This window comes from Ambystoma mexicanum, chromosome 1q (genome assembly GCF_040938575.1).
Source record: "Ambystoma mexicanum isolate Mex_15411 chromosome 1q, UKY_AmexF1_1, whole genome shotgun sequence".
In the NCBI taxonomy this organism is placed as follows: Eukaryota; Metazoa; Chordata; class Amphibia; order Caudata; family Ambystomatidae; genus Ambystoma; species Ambystoma mexicanum.
Window position 1 is genome coordinate 1,213,131,527 of NC_090922.1, and position 21,294 is coordinate 1,213,152,820.

Sequence of the window (21,294 nt, forward strand, 5' to 3'; positions counted from 1 at the left end):
AGCACTTGAAGAAGAAGCAGCAGGACCCGTGAGATGGATGGGGATGCATCAAATCAATAATGACAACTCAATGGTTTGGCAAAGGGAGTCCATTTAATGACAAGTACAAAAAATGGGGAGTTCATGAATATCAGCAATTGCTCGATCTTCCTTCTTGCTTCAACTCCAATTAATTTCATAAAAACCACATCATTTATACTAAAAACCCATCATCACTGATGTGTAATGCTTAAAATGAGGCATGGAATTCTATTGGTTCTAGGAAGGTAACTTTAATATAGGTAAGATATATAGAGAACCAGGAGGCACACCTGTTTATGAAATGTTTATCTCATCAAACTAAGTTAGATAAATGGGGTTAAAGATAAATTTGAGGTGCAGGGGGAGAAAAGCTCAACCTTGGCATCTAGGTTGGACAAAAATAGACAAAAGTGTGGTTGTTCCCAAAACACTTTGGGAACTCCCGTCCCCTGCACACTATCGAATATCTGAAAAAATCAGAACAATAACTCAAGAGAGTTTCTGGATTTCGTTCACATATGATCTTTTAGGTAGAATTTTTGGAAAAACGAGAATTATGACAGAAACACGTTTCATGATACATAAATAATTTTCCTTAAACAAGTAAGCAAATATGCAAATATTTTCTGGAGACCAGAGATTTTCGTAAAATTATCCTTTTCTTTATTGTACAAAGCATATGGTGGTGCCCAACGCGTTTCGAGTACAACTCTTCTTCAGGGGCAATGGCACAATTGTTTCATTTTTCTACAAAGTGAAGAGATGATATAAGTCAAATTATATTAGCCCATACATATAGTTTATCTCTGTTTTTATCTCAGTTTAACTCAAAAATAGCGTCAACAAGTCATCCGTTGAACATAAAGTAACACATTTAAACAGGTGATCGTAATTTAAGAAAAATATTCATTAATACAAAAAAACACACTTGGAAACCATATAGTAGTGTGCTTGTTTTACACAAAGATAAAGAAGACCAAATGTTGTTTATATTCAGCTCGGTAAATCTGCTTATGATCCCATCCTCCATTCTTGAGCAAGAGTTTACGTAGTTATATTTGTACATGGAACTTTTTTTAACAACAAAAGCGTTTTTTTAAAAAAATGAAATGAAAAAAAGGTTATCTAATTGGCACTTTCTAAATGAAAGTAGGTGGATTGAAGACTTACGTATCTTAAGAAAAAATGATCGGTAAAAGTAAGGTGATTGCAAAGTGCATCTAGTGGTTGTCATCCAACACGGAAGGTTTGCGGCAAAAAGGTTCAAAGTCTGTCGACTACTATTTTTTAACTGAGAAGAGAGAGACAAAGATAAATATTTCAAATAGACTGCATCTAATCTAGAGAAAACCTGATGGCTACAAGTACTTACATGAAATATTTTGGAGGGAGGTGCTACAAGGATTGCCGCATCTGCCGGATTGGAGATGCGTCCACCCTGTGCAGCGTCTCTTTATATACTGACTGTGATGCTCTTTGTTAGCAAAGTGACATGCGCGGTGAGTAGCCTAAGTGCGCATGTGTAGATAAAGCTTGTCATGTCTACTGACGTATTTAGGAAAAGGAAGAGTTGCGCATGTGTAGGACAGATCTCATCATGTTTACTGACGTATCAAAGATCAAGTGGTTGCGTGGTGTACGTCAACCGTGTGACGTATCATCCGCGTCTTTCAAGTAAAAGAAACCAAAATGGTGAACCTTAGGGAGGCGAGTCAAAGAGTGCTCAGCAAAGACTAGATGTGAAATTTAGTATACCTGATCTTAAAAAGGTGTAATCTCGGGAATTGAAGTATTTACTAAAGAAGGTATGGTATTCTATACAACGGCCGCATGGGAGGTGGAATGTCGAAACAAGATGGTTTGGGTACATGTAAACATAAGGAAACATATGTATTGGATACGTAAGGATATGTATCAACAAAAACATAAACATAACCATAAATTCAACCATTAAACGATTCCAAATTACTGTATAAATTAATTAGTCTGAGCAACCTCTGCAGACGGTTTGTTATCAAATTTCATTTATATCTGCTCCTCATGGATGCACATTCTATTTCTGGAAACTGTAGCATGGTATCCGAGTCTTTTTTAGAAAAATATTGGCATAACATTTTTTATATAGAAATAGAACGGGAATCTAACAACGATGTATTAACAAATGCTACATTATAAGTAAGGGCCTAGGTAGTATTCTTCGTTCATCCCTAACGGGGTAAGTGAATCAAGGCAGTGTATCCAATATAATTCTCTTTGTGACAAGATTTTTTGTAGATCACCACCTCTTGGAAGCGGCTGCACAATTTCGAGAATCACAACTCTCATTTGGGCCACAGTATGTTTGTGGTCTCTAAAATGTCTGTATACTGGGGATTTTGTGTTTTTGGTACGGATGTTAGATTTGTGCTCCGTCCAACGTTCTTTCGCTTTTCTGGCTGTTTTACCCACATAGTACAGTCCACAAGGACAGCGTAGAGCATAAATGACATTTTTTGAGTCACAGGTGGCATATTGTTTTAATAGTATTTTTTTACCTGTGTTGGCATGTCTAATGTGATCTCCCTTTATTACATTTGAACAATGCTGACAATTCAGACACGGGAAAGTGCCGTTTTTTGGTTTGTTAAAAAATGACTGATTGGACTTTTTCCTTCTTTCGGCTTTAATTAATTTGTCTCGAAAGTTTCTGCCTCTTTTGTAGGCAAGCATCGGTGGTTCTGGGAACAGTTGATTAAGCTGTGGGTCTGATTTAATGATATCCCAGTTTTTGTAAATTATCCTTTTTATCTGAAAGCTCTGGCTAGAGTATTTCAGTGAGTGTATCAAGTTAGATTTGGTTTCCTTGGGTTTAATGGTCAGCAATTCCGTTCTAGTCTGTGCTTCTGTTCTGAGTATAGCTTTGTTTAGGAGGACAGTTGGAAAATGTCGATCTTCAAAACGGGATTTCATAATCAAGTATTCTTCTTGGAGTTTATCCGCCTCTGAGGTAATTCTTTTCAGGCGAAGGAGTTGACTATACGGTAGATTTTCTTTTAGATGTTTTGGATGAAAACTGTGAAAATGAAGAGTGCTATTGACATCTGTAGGTTTTCTGTAAATTTGTGTCTTAAGTGCTGAGTTTGAGATTTCTATAGTAACATCCAAAAAGTTGATGGAAGGCTTTCCAATTTCAATTGTTAGTTGAATTCTGTCATTGCATTGGTTCAAGAACTCCCAGAAGTGCAGTAGTTCAGATTCCGTTCCTTTGAAAATGCCAAAGATGTCATCAATGTATCTGTACCACTTTTTGATTTTTCCTTTCCACGTTGGATTTTCCAAGACATAGGTGTGTTCAAAGAAGTACATAAAGATGTTAGCATAGGAGGGTGCCACTGGGGAACCCATCGATGTACCCGAAGTTTGTAAAAAGTATTGTCCGTTGAACCTGAAGTAATTAGTGAACAAGATGATATTGATTAATTCAATGGCAAAGGTTTTCTGTATTTGGATTTCATGATGTTTCAGGAGGAACCATTCTAGTGCATCAATGCCTTGGTTGTGTGGAATTGAGGTATATAAACTAGTCACATCCATTGTGAATAGGATGAGATCAGTTTCCGTCATATCAATATCTTTGATGTTCTGTAAAAAGTGGCTAGTATCTTTGATATAGGTGTTGGTTTCCTGTATTAGCGGTTGTAATGCTGTGTCAAGATAAATAGCAAGAGGTTGGAAAATACTTTCTGTTCCTGCCACAATGGGTCTTAATGGTGGGTTAGTTCTATGTTTATGGATTTTCGGAAGGCCATAGAACACTGGAGTGACCGGGTGTTTGTTGATAAGGAAGTTGCTAGTATTCTCTGAAATCCAGTTCAGTACTTCCGCTTTTTCTACTGTATTTTTGATGATTTCCTTGATATTAGTAATAGGGTCATGATCCAGTTTAAGATAAGTGTTTTGGTCAGATAAGAGTTTGAGGCATCCTTCATTGTAAAACAAGGTATCCATAATGACTAGGGCTCCTCCTTTATCCGCTTTTTTGATTGTGATCTGATTATCTTCTGCTAAATTCTTAATGATATTCAATTGATGTTTTTTGATATTTTGTCTACTCGAGGGTTTGAACTTCAATTTTATCAGAGCCAGAGTTGTTTTAGTTTTGAATAAGTTGACCAAAGGATGGTTAACCTGAGGATGGAAATTACTCTTATTCTTCATTTCTAAAAATGGACATTTTTCTTTTTCTCTAGTGTCCGGATTCAGATTGTCAAAGAAAATTTTGAGCTCCATTTTTCGAATCAACTTAAAAAGATTAACCTCTTCTTCAAATAAGGTTGAATTATTAGTAGGTATAAAGGATACACCTAGTTTAAGGGTGTCCATTTCTGATTTTGATAACACCTTGGAGGAAATGTTTACAATTATTAGTTCCTTCAGTGTTTGGTCTTCTGACGGCCTTTTCTTTTTCCCTCGTCTTGTTTTTCTCCTCCTCCTAAAAAAGATTCTGGTACGGGAGTAGTGTCTCTGGGTTGTAGAGGAACTCTGCTTTGTGGTTGTATAACTGGAGTAGTCGTAGGTGGTACGATGTTACTGGTGGAAGGCCTCTCTTCCATTTCTCCACTGGTTACTTCACTGCTATCTGTATTATTAACAGGGCTTGGTCTTGGTTGTCTTGGGGAAAAATTGGTTGATCTATTACTGTAGAAAAAAGACTCGGATACCATGCTACAGTTTCCAGAAATAGAATGTGCATCCATGAGGAGCAGATATAAATGAAATTTGATAACAAACCGTCTGCAGAGGTTGCTCAGACTAATTAATTTATACAGTAATTTGGAATCGTTTAATGGTTGAATTTATGGTTATGTTTATGTTTTTGTTGATACATATCCTTACGTATCCAATACATATGTTTCCTTATGTTTACATGTACCCGAACCATCTTGTTTCGACATTCCACCTCCCATGCGGCCGTTGTATAGAATACCATACCTTCTTTAGTAAATACTTCAATTCCCGAGATTACACCTTTTTAAGATCAGGTATACTAAATTTCACATCTAGTCTTTGCTGAGCACTCTTTGACTCGCCTCCCTAAGGTTCACCATTTTGGTTTCTTTTACTTGAAAGACGCGGATGATACGTCACACGGTTGACGTACACCACGCAACCACTTGATCTTTGATACGTCAGTAAACATGATGAGATCTGTCCTACACATGCGCAACTCTTCCTTTTCCTAAATACGTCAGTAGACATGACAAGCTTTATCTACACATGCGCACTTAGGCTACTCACCGCGCATGTCACTTTGCTAACAAAGAGCATCACAGTCAGTATATAAAGAGACGCTGCACAGGGTGGACGCATCTCCAATCCGGCAGATGCGGCAATCCTTGTAGCACCTCCCTCCAAAATATTTCATGTAAGAACTTGTAGCCATCAGGTTTTCTCTAGATTAGATGCAGTCTATTTGAAATATTTATCTTTGTCTCTCTCTTCTCAGTTAAAAAATAGTAGTCGACAGACTTTGAACCTTTTTGCCGCAAACCTTCCGTGTTGGATGACAACCACTAGATGCACTTTGCAATCACCTTACTTTTACCGATCATTTTTTCTTAAGATACGTAAGTCTTCAATCCACCTACTTTCATTTAGAAAGTGCCAATTAGATAACCTTTTTTTCATTTCATTTTTTTAAAAAAACGCTTTTGTTGTTAAAAAAAGTTCCATGTACAAATATAACTACGTAAACTCTTGCTCAAGAATGGAGGATGGGATCATAAGCAGATTTACCGAGCTGAATATAAACAACATTTGGTCTTCTTTATCTTTGTGTAAAACAAGCACACTACTATATGGTTTCCAAGTGTGTTTTTTTGTATTAATGAATATTTTTCTTAAATTACGATCACCTGTTTAAATGTGTTACTTTATGTTCAATGGATGACTTGTTGACGCTATTTTTGAGTTAAACTGAGATAAAAACAGAGATAAACTATATGTATGGGCTAATATAATTTGACTTATATCATCTCTTCACTTTGTAGAAAAATGAAACAATTGTGCCATTGCCCCTGAAGAAGAGTTGTACTCGAAACGCGTTGGGCACCACCATATGCTTTGTACAATAAAGAAAAGGATAATTTTACGAAAATCTCTGGTCTCCAGAAAATATTTGCATATTTGCTTACTTGTTTAAGGAAAATTATTTATGTATCATGAAACGTGTTTCTGTCATAATTCTCGTTTTTCCAAAAATTCTACCTAAAAGATTATATGTGAACGAAATCCAGAAACTCTCTTGAGTTATTGTTCTGATTTTTTCAGATATTCGATAGTGTGCAGGGGACGGGAGTTCCCAAAGTGTTTTGGGAACAACCACACTTTTGTCTATTTTTGTCCAACCTAGATGCCAAGGTTGAGCTTTTCTCCCCCTGCACCTCAAATTTATCTTTAACCCCATTTATCTAACTTAGTTTGATGAGATAAAAATTTCATAAACAGGTGTGCCTCCTGGTTCTCTATATATCTTTCTTATTGGTTGTTTCCCCTCCTCGTTTGAAGGAGGGGTTGGCATCTCTTTGAACCTGCGCACCCAGACCCACTAAGTTATGTCTTTTTCTAAAATTAATACACTTACTGACAAATCTGCAACCACATTAGCCTTTTCAGATGAAGAAGCAACCAGAATACTTGGCCTAATCAAAGATACTAGCAAAGAAACATCTAGTATTGACAATCCTCAGAATTTGATCCAAAGACTAGAGAGGCTTATACGTAGAGAAATCTCCCAAAAACTCCATGCTACGACCCTAGCACAATATTTCAAAGCAAAAAGAATTCCTAGAGGATTGCGGATATATCTACGTCCTACTCTTTGTAAAGACAATAACGAATTTGTAAAACGTTGGGAACAAATATTGAACAAGTGCTCCCTGGATCTTATACTATTGACAATCGAAGAACTGTCAAAATCACTTACACAAATCAATCAGGAAATTGATGAAGTCTCCTCACAATTATCTAAGCTTAAAACTGCAGCAGAACTTCAGGCAATCCTGGAAGATACTAACAACAAATTGGATAATTATAAAAAAGAAATAGAACAGAGAAAGATCAGAAAGTTCAGACGCGACACCCTTGACTATGCCCGAGATATTGTCTACACCTGGCAAGAATTCTACAGTAATAGATCAACCAATTTTTCCCCAAGACAACCAAGACCAAGCCCTGTTAATAATACAGATAGCAGTGAAGTAACCAGTGGAGAACTGGAAGAGAGGCCTTCCACCAGTAACATCGTACCACCTACGACTACTCCAGTTATACAACCACAAAGCAGAGTTCCTCTACAACCCAGAGACACAACTCCCGTACCAGAATCTTTTTTAGGAGGAGGAGAAAAACAAGACGAGGGAAAAAGAAAAGGCCGTCAGAAGACCAAACACTGAAGGAACTAATAATTGTAAACATTTCCTCCAAGGTGTTATCAAAATCAGAAATGGACACCCTTAATCTAGGTGTATCCTTTATACCTACTAATAATTCAACCTTATTTGAAGAAGAGGTTAATCTTTTTAAGTTGATTCGAAAAATGGAGCTCAAAATTTTCTTTGACAATCTGAATCCGGACACTAGAGAAAAAGAAAAATGTCCATTTTTAGAAATGAAGAATAAGAGTAATTTCCATCCTCAGGTTAACCATCCTTTGGTCAACTTATTCAAAACTAAAACAACTATGGCTCTGAAAAAATTGAAGTTCAAACCCTCGAGTAGACAAAATATCAAAAAACATCAATTGAATATCATTAAGAATTTAGCAGAAGATAATCAGATCACAATCAAAAAAGCGGATAAAGGAGGAGCCCTAGTCATTATGGATACCTTGTTTTACAATGAAGGATGCCTCAAACTCTTATCTGACCAAAACACTTATCTTAAACTGGATCATGACCCTATTACTAATATCAAGGAAATCATCAAAAATACAGTAGAAAAAGCGGAAGTACTGAACTGGATTTCAGAGAATACTAGCAACTTCCTTATCAACAAACACCCGGTCACTCCAGTGTTCTATGGCCTTCCGAAAATCCATAAACATAGAACTAACCCACCATTAAGACCCATTGTGGCAGGAACAGAAAGTATTTTCCAACCTCTTGCTATTTATCTTGACACAGCATTACAACCGCTAATACAGGAAACCAACACCTATATCAAAGATACTAGCCACTTTTTACAGAACATCAAAGATATTGATATGACGGAAACTGATCTCATCCTATTCACAATGGATGTGACTAGTTTATATACCTCAATTCCACACAACCAAGGCATTGATGCACTAGAATGGTTCCTCCTGAAACATCATGAAATCCAAATACAGAAAACCTTTGCCATTGAATTAATCAATATCATCTTGTTCAATAATTACTTCAGGTTCAACGGACAATACTTTTTACAAACTTCGGGTACATCGATGGGTTCCCCAGTGGCACCCTCCTATGCTAACATCTTTATGTACTTCTTTGAACACACCTATGTCTTGGAAAATCCAACGTGGAAAGGAAAAATCAAAAAGTGGTACAGATACATTGATGACATCTTTGGCATTTTCAAAGGAACGGAATCTGAACTACTGCACTTCTGGGAGTTCTTGAACCAATGCAATGACAGAATTCAACTAACAATTGAAATTGGAAAGCCTTCCATCAACTTTTTGGATGTTACTATAGAAATCTCAAACTCAGCACTTAAGACACAAATTTACAGAAAACCTACAGATGTCAATAGCACTCTTCATTTTCACAGTTTTCATCCAAAACATCTAAAAGAAAATCTACCGTATAGTCAACTCCTTCGCCTGAAAAGAATTACCTCAGAGGCGGATAAACTCCAAGAAGAATACTTGATTATGAAATCCCGTTTTGAAGATCGACATTTTCCAACTGTCCTCCTAAACAAAGCTATACTCAGAACAGAAGCACAGACTAGAACGGAATTGCTGACCATTAAACCCAAGGAAACCAAATCTAACTTGATACACTCACTGAAATACTCTAGCCAGAGCTTTCAGATAAAAAGGATAATTTACAAAAACTGGGATATCATTAAATCAGACCCACAGCTTAATCAACTGTTCCCAGAACCACCGATGCTTGCCTACAAAAGAGGCAGAAACTTTCGAGACAAATTAATTAAAGCCGAAAGAAGGAAAAAGTCCAATCAGTCATTTTTTAACAAACCAAAAAACGGCACTTTCCCGTGTCTGAATTGTCAGCATTGTTCGAATGTAATAAAGGGAGATCACATTAGACATGCCAACACAGGTAAAAAAATACTATTAAAACAATATGCCACCTGTGACTCAAAAAATGTCATTTATGCTCTACGCTGTCCTTGTGGACTGTACTATGTGGGTAAAACAGCCAGAAAAGCGAAAGAACGTTGGACGGAGCACAAATCTAACATCCGTACCAAAAACACAAAATCCCCAGTATACAGACATTTTAGAGACCACAAACATACTGTGGCCCAAATGAGAGTTGTGATTCTCGAAATTGTGCAGCCGCTTCCAAGAGGTGGTGATCTACAAAAAATCTTGTCACAAAGAGAATTATATTGGATACACTGCCTTGATTCACTTACCCCGTTAGGGATGAACGAAGAATACTACCTAGGCCCTTACTTATAATGTAGCATTTGTTGATACATCGTTGTTAGATTCCCGTTCTATTTCTATATAAAAAATGTTATGCCAATATTTTTCTAAAAAAGACTCGGATACCATGCTACAGTTTCCAGAAATAGAATGTGCATCCATGAGGAGCAGATATAAATGAAATTTGATAACAAACCGTCTGCAGAGGTTGCTCAGACTAATTAATTTATACAGTAATTTGGAATCGTTTAATGGTTGAATTTATGGTTATGTTTATGTTTTTGTTGATACATATCCTTACGTATCCAATACATATGTTTCCTTATGTTTACATGTACCCGAACCATCTTGTTTCGACATTCCACCTCCCATGCGGCCGTTGTATAGAATACCATACCTTCTTTAGTAAATACTTCAATTCCCGAGATTACACCTTTTTAAGATCAGGTATACTAAATTTCACATCTAGTCTTTGCTGAGCACTCTTTGACTCGCCTCCCTAAGGTTCACCATTTTGGTTTCTTTTACTTGAAAGACGCGGATGATACGTCACACGGTTGACGTACACCACGCAACCACTTGATCTTTGATACGTCAGTAAACATGATGAGATCTGTCCTACACATGCGCAACTCTTCCTTTTCCTAAATACGTCAGTAGACATGACAAGCTTTATCTACACATGCGCACTTAGGCTACTCACCGCGCATGTCACTTTGCTAACAAAGAGCATCACAGTCAGTATATAAAGAGACGCTGCACAGGGTGGACGCATCTCCAATCCGGCAGATGCGGCAATCCTTGTAGCACCTCCCTCCAAAATATTTCATGTAAGTACTTGTAGCCATCAGGTTTTCTCTAGATTAGATGCAGTCTATTTGAAATATTTATCTTTGTCTCTCTCTTCTCAGTTAAAAAATAGTAGTCGACAGACTTTGAACCTTTTTGCCGCAAACCTTCCGTGTTGGATGACAACCACTAGATGCACTTTGCAATCACCTTACTTTTACCGATCATTTTTTCTTAAGATACGTAAGTCTTCAATCCACCTACTTTCATTTAGAAAGTGCCAATTAGATAACCTTTTTTTCATTTCATTTTTTTAAAAAAACGCTTTTGTTGTTAAAAAAAGTTCCATGTACAAATATAACTACGTAAACTCTTGCTCAAGAATGGAGGATGGGATCATAAGCAGATTTACCGAGCTGAATATAAACAACATTTGGTCTTCTTTATCTTTGTGTAAAACAAGCACACTACTATATGGTTTCCAAGTGTGTTTTTTTGTATTAATGAATATTTTTCTTAAATTACGATCACCTGTTTAAATGTGTTACTTTATGTTCAACGGATGACTTGTTGACGCTATTTTTGAGTTAAACTGAGATAAAAACAGAGATAAACTATATGTATGGGCTAATATAATTTGACTTATATCATCTCTTCACTTTGTAGAAAAATGAAACAATTGTGCCATTGCCCCTGAAGAAGAGTTGTACTCGAAACGCGTTGGGCACCACCATATGCTTTGTACAATAAAGAAAAGGATAATTTTACGAAAATCTCTGGTCTCCAGAAAATATTTGCATATTTGCTTACTTGTTTAAGGAAAATTATTTATGTATCATGAAACGTGTTTCTGTCATAATTCTCGTTTTTCCAAAAATTCTACCTAAAAGATTATATGTGAACGAAATCCAGAAACTCTCTTGAGTTATTGTTCTGATTTTTTCAGATATTCGATAGTGTGCAGGGGACGGGAGTTCCCAAAGTGTTTTGGGAACAACCACACTTTTGTCAACTTTAATATAGGTGCTATATCTGTATATGGTAACAAAGTGAGGGGATTGGATAAACACTGTCAGGTGGGGCATCTAAGCCCTTCTTTCAAAATGGCTACTGTATACGTCACTAAAGGTATGACGTCTCATTGGTTCTACTAACTGTAGGACCCTTGATTACTTGGTCCACTATGATTGGGCTGGCAACAACCCCACTCATCCTTTCCCACTTGCACCCCCAGCTTTCCTCCAATTATTACTACAATCAATCATCACGTCAGTGGTCATGTGTCAATTATTTCTTTGTTGTTGGCCTTGAGACTGCTTCTTGGTCTGGAAAAGTTAAGACATCTGTGCATGGCACGAGTCTATGCGTAGGTGTGAAAGTTTCATCCCTTCTCGCTTGGCTGGTTACGTGATTCCTACACCGTGAAATCATCTTATTCTTCATGCAATTTGAGTATTTGATTTAATTATGGCAGCCATCTGCCTTCTGTGGCTTATCTTGACCTTTCTGAACAGGATACTCTGTTCTTCTTTTCATAATTTGTATCCACTGTTGGTCTATTTCAGCCGGTATGACCTTGGCTTCTTGGCACGCTTAGCCCTCGTCTGAGTTTCTTTCTGTCTTTAATTCTCGATTTGTTCGCTGCTGAACTCTCCTCTTGAGATCTTTAGTAACCTTTGGTTGATTCTGCTCTTGTGCATAGTTGAAGTATACTTATATAAAGGGCTCCTTTTGAGGTAGATATGTATAGGTGGCACTTGCCACAATATATTTTACTACTAAGCATAAGCAAGCCTCACAATTCTTTGCTTCTTGCGGTTCCTTGCATATGTACACATTTAAACTAACTGAATATCTTCATTGCGCATGTGGCATAATTTCTGATATCTTTGACATCGACTATTTCACTTTAGGCTCATGATGTCACTTATCCATGGTGTTTCATCTCTTTTCATTATTCACAGGTCGTCATATCTTCTATATGTGAGTCAGTCCGGGTTGTGGTGATGTCACCATTCGTCTTCCTTTAGTATCTTTTTAGCTTCTTCAGGGATTGCATTCTGACAATCTTCATTCTGTTTCATTTGTCAATATGGTTTTCTCAATGGGTACCTTACTGTCCAGGTTTTCTTAGGTGTTGTTACTTCAAAGGTACTGTTCTTCTGATAGGTACTGGACAGAACCCAACTGCGCTCTCTGCTGGTTTATTTGCTCATCATACATCACATATTTCAGCGTGAACGTTCCTGGTACTTCAAAATGGACGGCTGGAGTGCGGGTCGTGCTTGCAACCTCCTCTACAAAGGTTTGCCTCTGGCCTACAGAAGATTCTCATGGAAAACAAAGTGGCCTTTCAAATGTCACTAGTATTTTGTATGCAACACGTAATATACATTACCATTTGTCAACCCGCACCATAGCCCTCATTACGAGTTTTCCGGTCCGGTAACAACGGTACCATTAAGCTTGCCGGTTCCATTGTTACGGGACCAGCAAACTAAGAGTTCTGCTCTCGGGTGCCTTCCTGCCAACCAGGTCTGACCTACCGGCACCCACGAGCAGACACGGATGGTAGAACTGGCACCGTTATTAACAGTGCTGGTGCTACCGTCCTCCCCATTCCCATTGAGCCCTATGGTATTTACTGGCACAGATACCGCTGAACTCGTAATGAGGGCCATTTCTTTTTCACTGACATTTTTTCTGTTCGCAGCGGTTCCATTTTCACATTTAAACTGCAAATACCCATGCCTAGCCATTTTTGTGACAGTGTTTAAAAATCCTGTTTTTCATGTGAAAGGGACCATTAATTTTTCTTCTTGCTTTATGAATTAAAATGCTGCTTTTCCTTGGGTAATGGCAGGTAGGCCTTTCTCATATGGCCCTTCAGTTTTCATTTTCAATCACAAATGCAAAGCAATTTTTTGTCGGTATTGAAAAATCCTGCTTTTCGTGTGAAAGGGACCATTGGTTTGGGGCCTTTGAATGCACCCCACATGCCCCACCCCCTGTTCTTCCATTAGTCTTTGGTGGAAAAGAGAAGGGAAGTGTGGGGTTTCATTAGAGACAATTTCCTACACTGGGGAATGGGCAGTCCAGCCTCCTCTTGGCAGGAGCACCCATCCACACAAACCTTGGGTATCCCCGGACACGTGTCTCATTCATAGAAATTGTCTGGGGAAGTTACGTGCGCCTTCATGTTGTTGTCGGTCAATAGACTTTCATCCTCAAGGCAGTTTTCTTGAGCACAATCATGCAAGTCCGCCAATAATTGTGCTAGGGGACTCTTCTTGCTTTTGCCATATCTGACCTCTACAGGAAAGCCTTGCATGGGCAGAATCCAGGAAGTAATTCTGGAATTACTAACATTCCCGCCCGGATTCTGTCACTTTGTAGATATTGCAAGGTTTGGTGAGGAGTCTCGACAATGATGTGCTCCCCCTGGATGAATGGGCATTAATTTTGCAACACCCATACCATTGTCAGGAATACCTCCTCCAAGTCATTGAATTTTTCCTCCCCACAGGAAAAAGTCTTGCTTGCGTACAAAATGACTTTGTTGACCTTGTCGTACTTTTGATACAACACCGCTTTTAGGCAAGTATCTGAGAACCCCGTCTCCAAGAAGAACTCCTTGTTGTTTATGGGGTAAGACAAACAAGGAGCCTGGGAAAGGTGTCTTTTTAATTGTTTAACTGCCTCAGATTGTTCTGGACCCCACTCCTGCTTGACTCCGGCCTTTAATAAATGGACCAAAGGTCGAGTGAGCTGCGCAAATGAACTTCTGACTATAATTATCAAGTCCAAGAAGGCTTCTTAATTGGCCAAGTGGGCAGTGGTCTGACGTTGTTCCCCTGCACCTGGGTTCTGTTTTGCTTACGCACTGCTAATAAGCCGAATGTCCAAGGATGGGAGAGAATGCCAACCAATCATGAGGGCCTACGTAGCTTTGCACCATACATTGTTTCAGGGGCCAATCTGCTGCTGTTAATTTGCTACTAATCTCTATTATACCTAGTGGAGGTAGTTCAAGGCATGCCTACTAGATGATGGGGGCAGCCAATTATCAATTATGTTACTAACACCTGACTGAAGTGTATATATATACATATATATATATATATATATATATATATATATATATATATATATATATATATATATATATATGCTCCCTTAACCAATCCCTCCTTTCAATAGGTTTTTACTGTTTGCAACATAGGATGACATCATAGCTGATGTACATCTAGGTTAACACCCTTGAGTATTTGAAATGTAGTTGAGAGTGAGTGAGGTGCTATCTGTTTGTTAACCAGGTTTCCCTACTTTATTTGAGTTGATAAGAAAGTAGCGTTTGCCATATTCTTTCAGTCTGTCTGGTTATTTGGGTCTCAGATTCTTTATTGGTAATTCCATCTGGCACTTGGAATGATCTAGGTGCTACTGCACAGCAGTCTACAAACAATAATAGGTCCCTTGCCTCTCCATACTAGAGCATAATAACATCATCAATATACTTTTTCCAAACCTTGATTTTCTCACAGTATGGATTATTAGGAGAGAGAATATACTTTCTTTCAAAGTTTGCCATAAAGAGAGTAGCAAGACTGGGTGTGAATGCTGCTCCCATTGCAGTACCACCCACTTGAAGATAAAACATATCCTTGAATTCAAATTAGTTTCTTTTCAAGGATATGTCAATAGTTCAATAATGAATTCATGTGGTTCATCATTTGCTTGGTGTATAGTAGCTAAAATATGTCTGATTACGTCTATTGCTTCCATTTGCTGAATGTTAGTATATAATGATTGGATGTCCATAGTGAAAAGAAGATCTTGATGTTTATTACATGTCATATTTTCAAAAATATTTATCACAGATATACTATCTCATAAATATGTTCTACTATTTTGGCGTATTGGTGTTTGGAAGTAGTCTGCACATTTACAGAATGTTTCCAATACTGAACCACAACCTGCTACCATTGGCCAACGTGGTGGATTTGTAAGATTATTATGAATTTTCCATTTATTATTCAATGTATGTACCCTATAAGCATGACCAGGGCCAAGAGCCACATGGATGTCAAAGGACCCTGACCAGCAGACGATATCAAGATGTGCCTTGCAAAGGAAAAGACACTTAAGTGCTCAGAACATTTTCTGCAGAAAAGTGCTTTAAAAAAGCAGCAGCTTACAAGCAGTGTCACATACATTGTCAACCTCTATTAAGGCTCATGGTGAAGAATTCTAGTGCTAGATATAAAGCTGAGCGCGTGTGAAAGTGCTGTCAGGATACTCAAGCAGAATGTGCAGTCATGGCATCAATTTCTCATCTGATTTTCTGATAATGATATTTTGGACCAAAGTTATCAGCAGATGGAGCAGGTCAGAGGCAGCATCTGATGAAGGTTTAGTTTGTTGCATCAACTTAGGAGATGTTGTTTAATGCTCCGTGTAGACCATGCTGTGCTCCTTGTCACTTCTGTTTATCAGAGTGAATAGTGTTAGATTGATCACTAGTGCAATGTATGTGTTTGAAGGAGTTCACAGATTCATTTGGTCAGAATGAACAGATTCTTGCCAATACTTTGAAATATGATACATATTTCCACTTATAATTTCTTAGGGTAATACCGCCCAATGACAGACTGTAGAACCATACTTGTGGTAGCACAAATAACAGTTGGTAACATTGTGATGCCCCTCTCTGTGATCCAGCAATTAGAGGTAAATGTAATCGAGTGCCTTAGAGCGAAGTCCCCATTAGAGAGGTTGGGGTACAACACGTGTGCTGTTTCTCTGGTTAACCACAACAGCTTCCAATGAACCTATCATTGACATTGTTCCAACTTCACTGCAGAGGTAGGTCACATTGTTACAGAGTCATTGCCAGGCACTGGCATGTCTCAGCCTGAATGATCCTCTTATCCCTTAAAAGGACCATTTGCAAGAACAAATCTTGATTGGTAAAGGGAGATCAGTTCCCTTATATGGTTCAAACTGGTTTGCCAAAGATGCAATCCTAATAGGGCTATGTAACCAGCTGATTTTGTGTGATTACAAGCCACCGTGAACAACGTGGGTTTGCCCTGTCATACTTTACTTTACTTTTCCTTTATTAATTTATACCGCGCAGTCCATGGAACCATAGGCTTGAGAGTACCAATACAAAGAAACAACAAAGAAACGCACATACATCAAACAGAAAGCATGAGCCACCAGAGGAGGAGTAGAGTGATGAGCAGAAATTAATTAAAAATCCATGTTTCACATTTTTTTCAAAAGACTTCGGTCGATTTGATGCCCCTCAGTTCTGGAAGTAGTCCATTCCAGGCTCTGGGGGCCGCATTCAGAAATGCAGCTTTGCCAGACCCGGGGAACTGTGGGCATAGCGGCTACTTAAATAAATTAATAGATAGTTACCGTCTCTTACCAGAAACATAAAATGAGCCAGAGAAAGCAACCACCCTTTGAAGAAAGGTAAGTGATACTTGCACAGGTTTACCCCATTCGCATCTTGTCGGTCCCACTTACCTCTTGGTGAGAGGCTAGCAGCATTTACATTGTGTCTTCCTTCTTTGGGACACCTTGCTCTTAAACCCTGCCGAGTAATTGATCATCTCAAAAAGCTTCGGTGTCTCCCCCTTCATTTGCATTGACCATCTCAGGAGCAAATGTTGCGTTTGCAATGACGGCAATGACAAGTCAATGGCAAGTGGATTTAAGGGACACCAGTAAAGGCACAATACTAGCACTTGCTTTCAGCGCCTGCCTCCTTGGAAGCAAACTCCTACTGATAAAGGCAACTGGCATGCCAGCTGCCTTTTCACAGCCCAAGTGCCATGGTAAGAAGCATCCTTTTGAACTACGATCACTCAACAAAAGCCATGTGGTCGAAGCACACAAACTACACAAAGGGGCATCTTTTGGTGTGTACAGGAGCATGGACTATTTTTTCCACAATTTTGTGAACTGGTCTTCCTGACCGAAGAGTTGGCGGTATCAACACAAATACGATTTAGCACATCGACTTTCCTCTCCGGTCAAAAAAAAATGCAGTTCTCTCCAGTGTATAGTTGTTGCTGGTAGCCCGTCCGGCAAACCTCACACCCGCAGTAGTACTTTACAGGGGTCCCAGCTGCCCTCCATCAGTCAGAACAGTGTTTCTTTCTCGTTTCAGTTCTCCTTGGATAGGTCTGGCCTAGCGCTGCATTCCTTAGTGGACTGGGAACCAAAAAGGCCCTGGAAATAATGTACAAAGTGGCCCCATATTACGCATTTTCAGCAAGCCCAAGCCTATTTTCTATGAGAACATTTGAAATACCAAAGAGGCCCAAGGTGCAGAGGCCCACAGAGTTCCCTGTAGGCCAGTCCAGCCGTGGCTGCATTTCAGCCAGAGAGTAAAACTCATGTTTAGCTGTGTAGAATGTTATAAAAATCCTGAATAGGAATGCAATTTTTCTGTAACGGTTAAAGAAAAATGTGCCACTCTGCAGCACCTGCGTTGTATTCCAACTTCAATATCTTTATGCACCTTCAATGTGGTGTTTGGCATTAGACGGCGACGCCTGCTGTAAAGCTACAAAGTAGCTTGCCATTCTTAGCATGTTCGCTATCTTTTATTGTCACAGGCAAAGATAACATGCTTTACATTCCCGTTTTACAGTGGTTGTAATCGCCTCTGGTCGGTGACACACTAGCCTCTGGCTTCAGGTTGGCTGAAGCAGAACCGTAGCCGAAGTTAAAATGGCGGTGCAGAGAAAGCAACCATCCAGAAATCAGATTACACAATTACACATTAAGGGCTTGATCCACAGAGCGTTTTCCTATGATATTGTACCATTAAAAAAACGCATCTGTGAATCAGGCCCTACATGGAACGAAGACAAGTTGGTGTTTGGCTGAACAATATACAACCACTATTCCAAGAGCACGCCATGTGAATAAGCATTGCTAAACTAATATATAACCAACAGCAAGAACAGTTATATGTTCTAGTCTTCACATTCCATGGGCTCTTTAAAAGGAACACACTGTAGATCCCAGGGTTTGCCTTTATGCTTGCCAACTTTACTTTTAAAAGCTTGATAGGAATAGCCAAAGAGAACACACATGGTTAACGATAGAAATTAAAGGGGGTGGAGATATGCACCCACACACATTCAGTTTCCTATAGTATAGCAAAGATTAAAACACTTCTCAGATGCATTTCATTTGGAAAGAGCCCGGTATACACCTTTCTGCCAACAGGAAACACAGCTCAATTTACTGCTTTACACATTAGGAAAGCACCCAGCGATACAGGTTTTGATGAGCTGTCCGCAATTACACACCTCCAACTAAACCAGAAAGAATAAAGGACAATACGTACTGTACGTCAAGCTACCTTTGCTTTCTGCCAGGCTGTCACACGAGCACAAAGCTTCTTGCAAATGTGATGGGCGGTGCAAATAAATTAGCAACAGAGAACGACAACATAACAAACACTGTCCAAATAATTTAGCTCACTAAACTAAGAATGTAATTAAGCAATGACATAACAATTCAGAAAAGAATCGAAACCAGGAAACATTCCAATCTTGGCATCACTGTAACAAATGTATTCAGCCCCACCCCATCGATAAAGTAAATCTGAATTAAAGAGTTAGATCAGGTCCAACAGGACCAGGTTTGATGGGTGCTTGTCGGTGCTTCAAGGAGTTAGTTGCAAAAGCTCCCCACACTCTGCTGAAAAACCTGAAAGGCCAAGAAACATTGAAATCTACTCGGTTAGTAAGGGTTGGAGTTACCCGGGTTTGTGAAGAGATAATCATATGCCAAAGCATAGCTTGTTTATAATGGCTTGGGATATTGCCATCTATGTATTTATCAGCTGGGGAGTAGGCTAAGTGAATCATATTTTATCTTAATTGTAGTGGTGGGATTTCAAATTTCTAGGTTACATGAGATTGTAATTCAACTATGGCATTTTATTTACATAACGTTTAGCGACTCGTAAAATGGTACAAATGTACTAAGAAATATACAGGAGAAAGTATGGATCAGTTTAGTGCAGGATGAGATATATGGTGTGACTGGAAGGATTGGTAATTTGATAATTAAATGTGTGCCCTTATAGTGTAGGATTTGCTGGATTTTATTTGTGTCCAAACGTTGCATGATTAGAGCCAAATCGACTGAATGAGGGATCGTTATCGTGGAATAATGAGTCACTCCCAAGTTACAGCTCAAGTCAAAGCCTGAGGGCCATAAGTTTGCAAATGGTCATGTAGGGATTTGGTATTATCCTGCATCCTAATGGAACCTTTGGTCAGTGTATTGATTGACAATGGAGTGTTAAGGGTTAGAATGTTTATGTGTGACTGGGGTTCTATGTGGTCAGTTGGGAGATGTAAGCCTACCTGGGAGGAGGCAGGTGTATGTTGCCCTGAACCCAGATGTACCTGACATTATATGACCATCATAATGTACTGGAACTAAATAAAGAAGTTACTGAACTTCACCTGAGGTCATGGTCATCTGTGGGGAACAAGGAGTTCTACAGGTCACTATCCCAAATGATACTGTTGTAATGTGTCTCCGAGTGTGGGTGACATCACTGATGGTAGAATGTGGTGATGTCAGTGATGTGTGGAGTGTTGGGATGTTATGTTCTGAATGCAGATTCTATGTTTTACAGTTTGAGATCTAAGATGGCATGAAGGGACATGCCGGTGTCTTCCTGGCATAAACTACAAATAATTTACCTGCTGGTCCGGGTGTTACTTCAGGTACCAAGTTATTTCAGATACCAACCCCTTCCAATGTCTATAAGGGTATAAGCACAGAGTGATTGTAGCAAAACAGGTTTTGAGTTGTGGCGGTGACATAAAACATGTTAACAATGAGTAAAGTACACAAAATGTGTTTGTAAATAAATGTGATTGTATTTTGTAAAATATAAATAACTAGGTTGTCTTTACAAGATACACATTTTAATTGTAAATGTGGTTGAAGTGGAATCGTTTTAGCATAATCTTGCTTTAGGTGCAATGCTAAAGAGAACAGTTTTTCTTTACAAAAGAAAATGTTTTAAAATGTTTTTGCTTTTATTTTTGTCGCGTTAAATTCAGTTGGAGCGTCTTGCTGAAAGAGGTCTTGCTTGGAAATTGCATTGCTGTTTCCTGAATGTTATGTTATGTTAATTTATTTTCTAAAGCGTCCACTCACCGAAACATCTTGGTGATAGCGAAAACCGGAGGAGTAAAGAGATCAGCAGAAAGGAAGGATAGATTTAGAACAGATAGGTTTTGAACAGTCAACAGAAAGCCAGATGATTATTAATGGATCTTAATGGAGCGGGCAAAGAATTCCACAACTTAGCAGAAGCCACTGAGAAAGAGCAGCCCCCAACATGCTCAAACTGATAGCGAGGAGCAATGAGGAGACAGGAGCCCTTGGACCGTAGTTCGCGAGAGGGCACATAAGGACAGAACTTTTCGTGAAGATACTCTGCACCTGACCCATAGAAGGACCGATGTACTATCACCAGTGATTTATATTGCAACCGCTGAAGAACTGGCACCCAGTGCAATGATCTAAGGACGGGGGAGATGTAAGCCCCATAAGGAGTGCCAGTACAGATATGTGCCACATAGTTTTGAAGAAGTTGTAGCCAGTGCAGCAGGTACAAGGGTACCAGCAACAGGTAGTTACAGTAGTCTAGTCGACTTAAAACCAACAAAGCCGTGACCAGCGGCCTAAGTCGGGCAGGAAGAAGTGCCAACACCCTGCAGAGGACACAAAGTTGAAAAAAGCCAGCCACAATCTGGGCATTCATCAACAATGAGGCAGAGAGA

The 21,294-nt window shown here is 39.0% G+C and overlaps 1 protein-coding gene across 3 annotated transcripts in view; it reads right to left on the reverse strand.

The window, feature by feature from the left end:
- Positions 1-21,294, reverse strand: part of PDE4B (phosphodiesterase 4B) — a 2,420,935-nt gene that overhangs the window by 785,090 nt on the left and 1,614,551 nt on the right. The window lies entirely within an intron of this gene.